The sequence below is a fragment of the Nycticebus coucang genome, chromosome 10 (assembly GCF_027406575.1).
Source record: "Nycticebus coucang isolate mNycCou1 chromosome 10, mNycCou1.pri, whole genome shotgun sequence".
In the NCBI taxonomy this organism is placed as follows: Eukaryota; Metazoa; Chordata; class Mammalia; order Primates; family Lorisidae; genus Nycticebus; species Nycticebus coucang.
Genome location: NC_069789.1, coordinates 22,088,776 through 22,098,380, shown reverse-complemented (window position 1 = coordinate 22,098,380; position 9,605 = coordinate 22,088,776).

Sequence of the window (9,605 nt, the reverse complement as noted above, 5' to 3'; positions counted from 1 at the left end):
AGGCAAGAGAATCACTTTAAGACCAAGAGTTTGAGGTTGCTGTGAGCTGTGATAGCACAGCACTCTACTGAGGGCGACATAGTGAGACTCTGTCTAAAAAAAAAAGAAAAAAGGGGGGATGGAGACAAGATGGCTGACTGAAGCCAGCTTTCCACAGAGGCTCCCATCCAGAAGGAGAGTTAAAGGACAGAAATTTAGCAAGAAACCTGGCGGATTAGAACTGTGCCAAGACAGAAGGTTGAAGAATGCACATCAACCTTGCTGAGGCGAGCTGCGACCCCAAGGATACAAACAAAAGGTACAAAATCCATCACCAAGTGGACAGGAGTCCCCTCCCCCATGAGAATGGCTCGGAGTGCCCCATAAACAAATGAGCAGAGTTTAAAAGTCTTCCCATTATACTCCATGGGAGAGACCCTCTAAAAACTGGATCTACTTCCCCTACTAGGGTGCCATGGCGCTCTCCTGCCAGGCATAAAACTATGTAAAACTGTATATATTCTCTACCTGCAATTCTGAGCTCCCAGCACTCCCCTCCACTCTCACTCTGAGGTCTGGAGGCCTGTCCCTCAGGAGTCCAAATTCTTGGGTGATTTCTCAAGGAGTGTGGGCAGGGCCTGGACTGCTGCTGCTCAGTGCTGATTCTGTGGTAGGGGAGTGAGGAGAGGATGGTCGGCTAAGAGGGAACCACGCTGGAGTGGCAGTGCCCCGAGGCACAGAGCAGCAGCTGTTTCTGGCAACAATAGGGCTCACCCCTGGATATTCTGGAGTCACACCCCCTGTCTCTCTGGGCTACCAGAGGAGGCCGGGCATCTTCTCAGGTAGCAACCACCAGCGGAACAGATCTGGGATGGAAATGCAGGCCCTGTGAGTAAAGGATTTGCCTGAGCCAGTACCGGCCTGGGTGGAGCGTGGGGACTAAAAAACGCACACGCAGTGCTGGCTGACTCCCATGGGGGTGCTGACCCAGAGGACCATTTTACTGAGCCTAAGACACACCTGGCCCCCAGGGGATCATCAGCCTAGACAAGGGAGGGCAGGAGGCTAGAAATGACAACTAACTGTGCTGCGAATACAAACTTCCAGGCAGCAGCAAAGACAGGTCCTGAGGCGTAGGTTCTGTGAACTCAACACAGCTTCTCTTCTGCAGGGGAATTTAGCTGGGATAGAAACAAATTCTGCAAAGTTGTTCTGTTCAGTCAGTAACATCAATCAGGGGCAGGGCTGGAACTGAGTGAACACCCCCGTCTCCATCAAGCACCCAAGGTTGTCAGGCCTTACCTCCCCCTGCTGCATAGAGGCAGAGAGCAGCAGCCTGGCTGAGGAGACATAGATTTCCTTGTGATTCAGGCAGGTGCAACCCCCTGGAGTATCTGCTCATTGGAGGCAACTGGCTCACAGCCCTGTGGGGTTATCAGTGACTGGGTGTGACAGAGGTGCAAGGTGGGGAAGGAGGTATCAACCTTCCCAGACTAATCTATTTGCTGGGTGGGTCCTCCTGACCTCACGGAGCACTGAGCAAGTTATATTTGAGTTGTCAGCAGACCCCTGTGATCTAGTTGCCAGAGACCTTTTAAACTCTTCCACCTGAGACAGGTGCTGACTGAGACAACTGATTTGGACATTTTGAACTGAGCCAATCACCCGAGGACTATCCAAGTGGTGTCCTGGGTGTGTGGTTTTAGGAAGGTTTGATTTTCCTTTTCCAATTGTTGCTTGTGGGGGACGGGGTGACTTAATTGCTGGTATTTCTCCACAGCTGAGACTTCAACCCAGAGTAACTGTTTCACTAGGGTTGGATGGAGACCAGCTGAAAACAAGACAACGCCACTTAACCCCACAACACCAAACAGGTCCCCAGTTTTTCAGGCTGTAGCACTATACGGGTTCTCTGCAAAGCTCCAGGGGAAAAGTCAAACAGTGTAAAATAATCATGGGGTGGAATCAGCGGAAAAGCACTGTTAATATGAATAACCAGAGTAGATCAACCCCCCCCCAAAGGAAAGAAATGGCAGATGTAAGTGAAGATCCCATTCATAAACAAATGGCCGAGATGTCAGAAATCAAATTCAGAATTTGGATTGGAAACAAGGTTAATAGAATGGAGGAAAATTTGGAATTAGAAATTCGAGGAGCAATTCAAAAGTTGGAATCAGAAATTCCAGGAGAAATTCAAAAGTTGTCTCAAGAATTTGACAAATATAAAGACAAAACCACCAAAGATTTTGAAACATTGATAAAGAATTTTCAGTCCTCAAAAATATGAAAAATACAGTAGAATCCCTCAGTAACAGAGTGGAGCAAGCAGAAGAAAGGATTTCTGACATTGATGACAAAGCTTTTGAATGCTCCCAAACTCTCAAATACGAAGAGAAATGGAGAGCAAAAATGGATCATTCTCTCAGAGAGCTCTGGGATAATTCGAAGAAGGCTAATATCTGCCTCATTGGAATCCCTGAAAGTGATGAAGTAGCTTCGCAAGGCACAGAGGCCCTTCTCCATGAAATTATGAAAGAGAATTTTCCAGATATGCCAAGAGATTCTGAAATTCAGAAAGCAGTTTCAGAACCCCAGCACAACTCAACCTGAATAAGACATCCCCCAGGCACATCATAATTAACTTCACTAAAGTTAATATGAAGGAGAAAATTCTCAAAGCAGCCAGACATAAGAAAACCATTACCTACAAAGGGAAGAATATTATAATGACTGCAGATGTCTCTGCTGAAACTTTTCAAGCCAGAAGAGGGTGGTCATCGACTTTTAATCTCCTAAAACAAAATAACTTTCAACCCCGGATCCTGTATCCAGCTAAACTGAGTTTCATTTATGATGGAGAAATTAAATACTTTAATGACATTCACATGTTGAAGAAATTTGCCATAACCAAACCAGCTCTTCAGGATATTCTCAGACCCATCCTCCATAATGACCAGCCCAATCCTCTACCACAAAAGTAAACTCACTCAGAAACTTTTGATCAAACTCCAACTTCCACGGTGGTGAAAGGATTAAAAATGTCCACTGGACTTTCAAAAAAATTGATACCCAAAATTTTCCAGACTTATCTATATTCTCCATTAATGTGAATGGCTTAAACTGTCCTCTAAAGAGGTACAGGTTGGCTGACTGGATACAAAAACTCAGGCCAGATATTCACTGCATACAAGAATCACATCTTACCTTAAAAGATAAATATAGACTCAGGGTGAAAGGATGGTCGTCCATATTTAAGGCAAATGGTAATCAGAAAAAAGCAGGTGTTGCAATTCCATTTGCAGATACAATAGGCTTTACACAAACAAAAGTAAAGAAGGATCAGAACGGTCACTTCATAGTTGTTAAGGGTAATACTCAATAGGATGAGATTTCAATTATTAATATTTATACACCCAACCAGAATGTGCCTCAATTTATAAGAGAAACTCTAACAGACATGACCAACTTGATTTCCTCCAGCTCCATAATAGTTGGAGATTTTAACACTCATTTGGCAGTGTTGGATAGATCCTCCCATAAGAACCTGAGCAAAGAAATTTTAGATTTAAACCTAACCATCCAACATTTGGATTTAGCAGACATCTACAGAACATTTCATCCCAACAAAACTGAATACACATACTTCTCATCAGCCCACGGAACATACTCCAAAATCAATCACACCTTAGGTCACAAGTCTAACCTCAGTAAATTTAAAGGAATAGAAATTATTCCTTGCATCTTCTCGGACCACCATGGAATAAAAGTTGAACTCAGTAACAACAGGAATCTGCATACTCATACAAAAACATGGAAGTTAAATAACCTCATGCTGAATGATAGCTGGGTCAGAGATGAGATTAAGAAGGAAATTGCCAAATTTTTGGAACAAAATGACAATGAAGACACGAATTATCAGAATCTCTGGGATGCTGCAAAGGCAATCCTAAGAGGCAAATTTATAGCACTGCAAGCCTTCCTCAAGAGAATGGAAAGAGAGGAAGTTAATAACTTAATGGGACATCTAAAGCAACTGGAAAAGGAAGACCATTCCTACCCCAAACCCAGTAAAAGAAAAGAAATAACCAAAATTAGAGAGAATTAAATGAAATTGAAAACAAAAGAATAATACAACAGATCAATAAATTAAAAAAGGTTTTTTGAAAAAGTCAATAAAATAGATAAACCTTTGGCTAACCTAACCAGGAAAAAAAGAGTAAAATCTCTAATCTCATCAATCAGAAACGACAAAGACGAAATAACAACAGACTCCTCAGAAATTCAAAAAATCCTTAATGAATATTATAAGAAACTTTATTCTCAGAAATATGAAAATCTGAAGGAAATTGACCAATCCCTGGAAGAACATCACCTTCCAACACTTAGCCAGAATCAAGTGGAAATGTTGAACAGCCTGTATCAAGTTCTGAAATAGCATCAACCATACAAAATCTCCTTAAAATCTAAAAATCTAAAAATCTCCAGATGGTTTCATGTCAGAATTCTACCAAACCTTTAAAGAGGAATTAGTACCTATATTACTCAACCTGTTCCAAAATGTAGAAAAAGAAGGAAGACTACCCAACATGTTATATGAAGCAAACATCACCCTGATCCCCAAACCAGGAAAAGACCCAACAAGAAAAGAAAATTATAGACCAATATCACTAATGAATATAAATGCAAAAATATTCAACAAGATCCTAACAAACAGAACCCAGCAACACATCAAACAAATTATACAATCAAGAACAAGTCGGTTTTATCCCAGGGTCTCAAGGCTGGTTCAATATACATAAATCTATAAATATAATTCAGCACATAAACAAATTAAAAAACAAAGACCATATGATTCTCTCAATTGATGCAGAAAAAGCTTTTGATAATATCCAGCATCCCTTCATGATGAGAACACTTAAGAAAATTGGTATAGAAGGGACATTTCTATAGAGGCCATCTACAGCAAACCTACAGCCAATATTGTATTGAATGGAGTTAAATTGAAATGATTTCCACTCAGATCAGGAACCAGACATGGTTGCCCATTGTCTCCATTGCTCTTTAACATTGTAATGGACGTTTTAGCCATCGCAATTAGGGAAGAAAAAGCAATCAAGGGTATCCATACAGGGTCAGAAGAGATCAAACTTTCACTCTTCACAGATGATATGATTGTATATCTGGAAAACACCTGGGATTCTACCACAAAACTCTTAGAAGTGATCAAGGAATACAGCAGCGTCTCAGGTTACAAAATCGACATTCATAAATCGGTAGCCTTTATATATACCAACAATAGTCAAGCTGAAAAAACAGTTAAGGACTCTATTCCATTCACAGTACTGCCAAAGAAGATGAAATATTTGGGAGTTTATCTAACAAAGGATGTGAAAGATCTCTACAAAGAGAACTATGAAACTCTAAGGAAAGAAGTAGCTGAAAATGTTAACAAATGGAAAAACATACCATGCTCATGGCTGGGAAGAATCAACATTGTTACAATGTCCATACTACCTAAAGCAATATACAATTTTAATGCAATCCCTATTAAAGCTCCACTGTCATACTTTAAAGATCTTGAAAAAATAATACTTTGTTTTATATGGAATCATACTTGTTTTATATGGAATAACACTTTGTTTTATATGGAAGAAACCTCGAATAGCCAAGACATTACTCAAAAATTAAAACAAAGCAGGAGGAATCACGCTACCGGACCTCAGACTATACTATAAATCAATAGTGATCAAAACAGCATGGTACTGGCACAAAAACAGAGAAGTAGATGTATGGAACAGAATAGAGAACCAAGAGACGAACCCAACTACTTACCATTATTTGATCTTTTACAAGCCAATTAAAAACATTCAGTGGGGAAAAGATTCCCTATTTAACAAATGGTGCTGGGTGAACTGGCTGGCGACCTGTAGAAGACTGAAACTGGACCCACACCTTTCACCATTAACTAAGATAGACTCTCATTGGAGTAAATATTTAAACTTAAGACATGAAACTATAAAAATACTAGAAGAGAGTGCAGGGAAAATCGGTCTGGGCCAGTATTTTATGAGGAGGACTCCCCAGGCAATTGAAGCAGCTTCAAAAATACACTAGTGGGACCTGATCAAACTAAAAAGCTTCTGCACAGCCAAGAACACAGTAAGTAAAGCAAGCAGACAGCCCTCAGAATGGGAGAAGATATTTGCAGGTTATGTCTCCAACAAAGGTTTAATAACCAGAATCCACAGAGAACTCAAACATATTAGCAAGAAAAGAACAAGTGATCCCATCGCAGGCGAGGCAAGGGACTTGAAGAGAAACTACTCTGAAGAAGACAGGCGCACAGCCTACAGACATATGAAAAAATGCTCATCATCCTTAATCATCAGAGAAATGCAAATCAAAACTACTTTGAGATATCATCTAACTCCAGTAAGATTAGCCCATATCACAAAATCCCAAGACCAGAGATGTTGGCGTGGATGTGGAGAAAAGGGAACACTTCTGCACTGTTGGTGGGAATGCAAATACCTTACACTTGTCTATAATCCATTTTTAATGAATTTTTGCATGTGCAAGAGATGAGTCCTGTTTCATTCCTCTGTATGTAGCTATTCACTTTTCCTAGCACCATTTATTAAATAGGGCATCTTTTCTCCAGTGTTTGTTTTTGTCTGCTTTGTCAAAGATCAGACATAGGCCTAGGCAAAGAATTCATGACCAAAACACCAAAGGCAAATATAGCAACAACAAAAAGGAGGCTGAGACTAGAGGATTGCTCAAGCCCAAGAATTTGAGGTTGCTGTGAGCTGTGATGCCATGATACTCTCTCTACCCAAGGCGACAGAGTGAGACTCTGTCTCAAAACAATAAATAAATAAAAAATAAATAAAGTAGCAAAAGGAACAATCTGGGAAATAAATAAATTGTCACATAGCCACACAAATGAATACTACAGAACAGCGAAAATGAGCCATTGATACAACATGAATGAGTCTGAAAATAAGTATCCTGAATGAAAGAAGCCAGACTAAAAATGGTATGAATGAATGTATTTATACAAAATGCTAGTGTGGTGGATGTGGTGGCTCACACCTGTAATCCCAGCACCATGGGAGGCTGACGTCAGAGAATTACTTTAGGCCAGGAGTTTGAGACCAACTTGGGCAATATGGTGAGACTCTGTCTACAAAAAAATTTTTTTAAAGAATTAGCCAGATGTAGGGCGGCGCCTGTGGCTCAGTGAGTAGGGCGCCGGCCCCATATGCCGAGGGTGGCGGGTTCAAACCCAGCCCCGGCCAAACTGCAACCAAAAAAAATAGCCGGGCGTTGTGGCGGGCGCCTGTAGTCCCAGCTGCTCGGAAGGCTGAGGCAAGAGAATCGCGTAAGCCCAAGGGTTAAGAGGTTGCTGTGAGCCGTGTGATGCCACGGCACTCTACCCGAGGGCAGTACAGTGAGACTCTGTCTCTACAAAAAAAAAAAAAAAAAGAAAAAAGATTAACAGAATTAGCCAGATGTGGTGAGTCGTGCCTGTATTCCCAGGTTGAGATGGTGCGGCAGGGGGATCGCTTGAGTCCAGAAGTTGGAGGCTGCAGTAAAGTTATGATGATGTCACTGTACTCTAGCCTGGGTGACAGAGCAAGACCCTGTCACTATATAAAATAAAATACAGTGAAATGTAATTCTAGAAAATGCAAAGGAATCATTAGTGACATAAAGTAGATCATTTGGTTGCAGGAGGACTGAGAGTGAGAATGCAGAAAGCTGGAAGGAAGGGGTTACAAGGGGTTAGGAGGAAAGTTTCGGAGGTGACAGACACAGTCACCATCTTTACTGTGGTGACATTTTCCGGAGTGTATACATATGTGAAAGTTCAGACATTTTACACTTTTTTTTTTTTGCAATTTTTGGCCAGGGCTGGGTTTGAAACTGCCACCTTTGGTATATGGGGCCCGAGCCCTACTCCTTTGAGCCACAAGTGCTGCCCCATTTTACACTTTTTTAATTTTTGTTTTATTTTATTTTTCAGATTAATATGAGGGTACAAGTGATTAGGTTACATTGTTGGCATTTGTTAGGCATTGTCCAAGTTCCAGGCAACTCTTCACCCAGGACGTGTGGGGTTTATCCTTATAGTGGGCCTGTTGGGTGAGCACTTACCAATCCTCTTCCCTTCCTCTTCCCCCCTCCTTCTGAACTAAATTGTGTTTTTCTCTTGTATGGCATGTAGTTCATCTACTGGTTTCACGTTAGTATTGAGTACATTACGTACTTGCTTTTCCATTCTTTTTTTTGGAGACAGAGTCTCACTTTCTTGCCCCCAGTAGAGTGCCGTGGTGTCACAACTCACAGCAACCTCAAACTCTTGGGCTTAAGTGATTCTCTTGCCTCAGCCTCCCTAGTAGCTGGGACTATAGGTGCCTGCCACAACTCCTGGCTATTTAGAGGCAGGGTCTCACTCTAGCTTAGGCTGGTCTCAAACTCGTGAGCTTAGGCGGTCCACCTGCCTCAGCCTCTTGCTTTTTCATTCTTGTAATACCTTACTAAGAAGAATGTTCTTCAATTCCATCTAGGTTAGTACAAAAGATGTGAAGTCTCCATCTTTCTTTATGGTTGAATAGTATTCCATGGTGTGTGTATATATATATAGTGATACACACACACACAAATAGTATAAAAGTGTTCTCTTCTCTCCACCTCCATGCCAGCATCTGCACTTTGGGAATTTGTGACATGGGCTAATCTCACTGAGGTTAGGAGATATCTCCAGGTGGTTTTGATTTGCATTTCTCTGATGATTAGGGATGAGGAGCATTTTTTCTTGTGTTTCTTACCCAGTGATAAATAGGATTGATTATTCTTTTTGTTGATTAATTGGAATTCTCTGGAGATTGTCCTTATCAGCCCTTGGCAGAATTGTAACATGCAAAATCTGGAGGCGTCACTTTCCCAGACCTCAGGTTATATACTGTAAGTCCAAAGTGATTAAAACAGCATTGGATTGGCGCAAAAACAGAGTCATTTGTGGAACAGACATCTGTGGAACAGAACAGAAAATCTAGAGATAAAACCAGCCTCATACCGCATTCTGATCTGCAATAAACCAAACCAAAGCATGCACTGGAGAAATAATCCCCACTTAGTAAATGGCATTGGGAGAACTGGATTTCCACATGTAAGAGACTGAAATTGGCCCGGCCAGTTAATCCTAGCACTCTGGGAGGCCGAGATGGGAGGATTGCTTGAACTCAGGAGTTTGAGACCAGCCTGAGCAACAGCAAGACCCCATCTCTACTAACAATAGAAAAATTAGCTGTGTGTTGTGGCAGGTGCCTCCCGGCTACTTGGAGGCTGAGGTAGGAGGATCTCTTGAGTCCTGGAATTTGAGGTTGCTGTGAGCTAGGCATACCATGGCATGCTAGCCTGGGGCAACAGAGTGAGACTCTGTCTCAAAAAATAAATAAATAGGTGGCTCCTGTGGCTCAGTGGATAGGGCGCCGGCCCCATATACCGAAGGTTGTAGGTTCGAACTCGGCCCCAGCCAAACTACAACAAAAAAATAGCTGGGCACTGTGGCAAGTGCCTGTAGTCCCAGCTACTCAGGAGACCGAGGCAAGAACATTGCC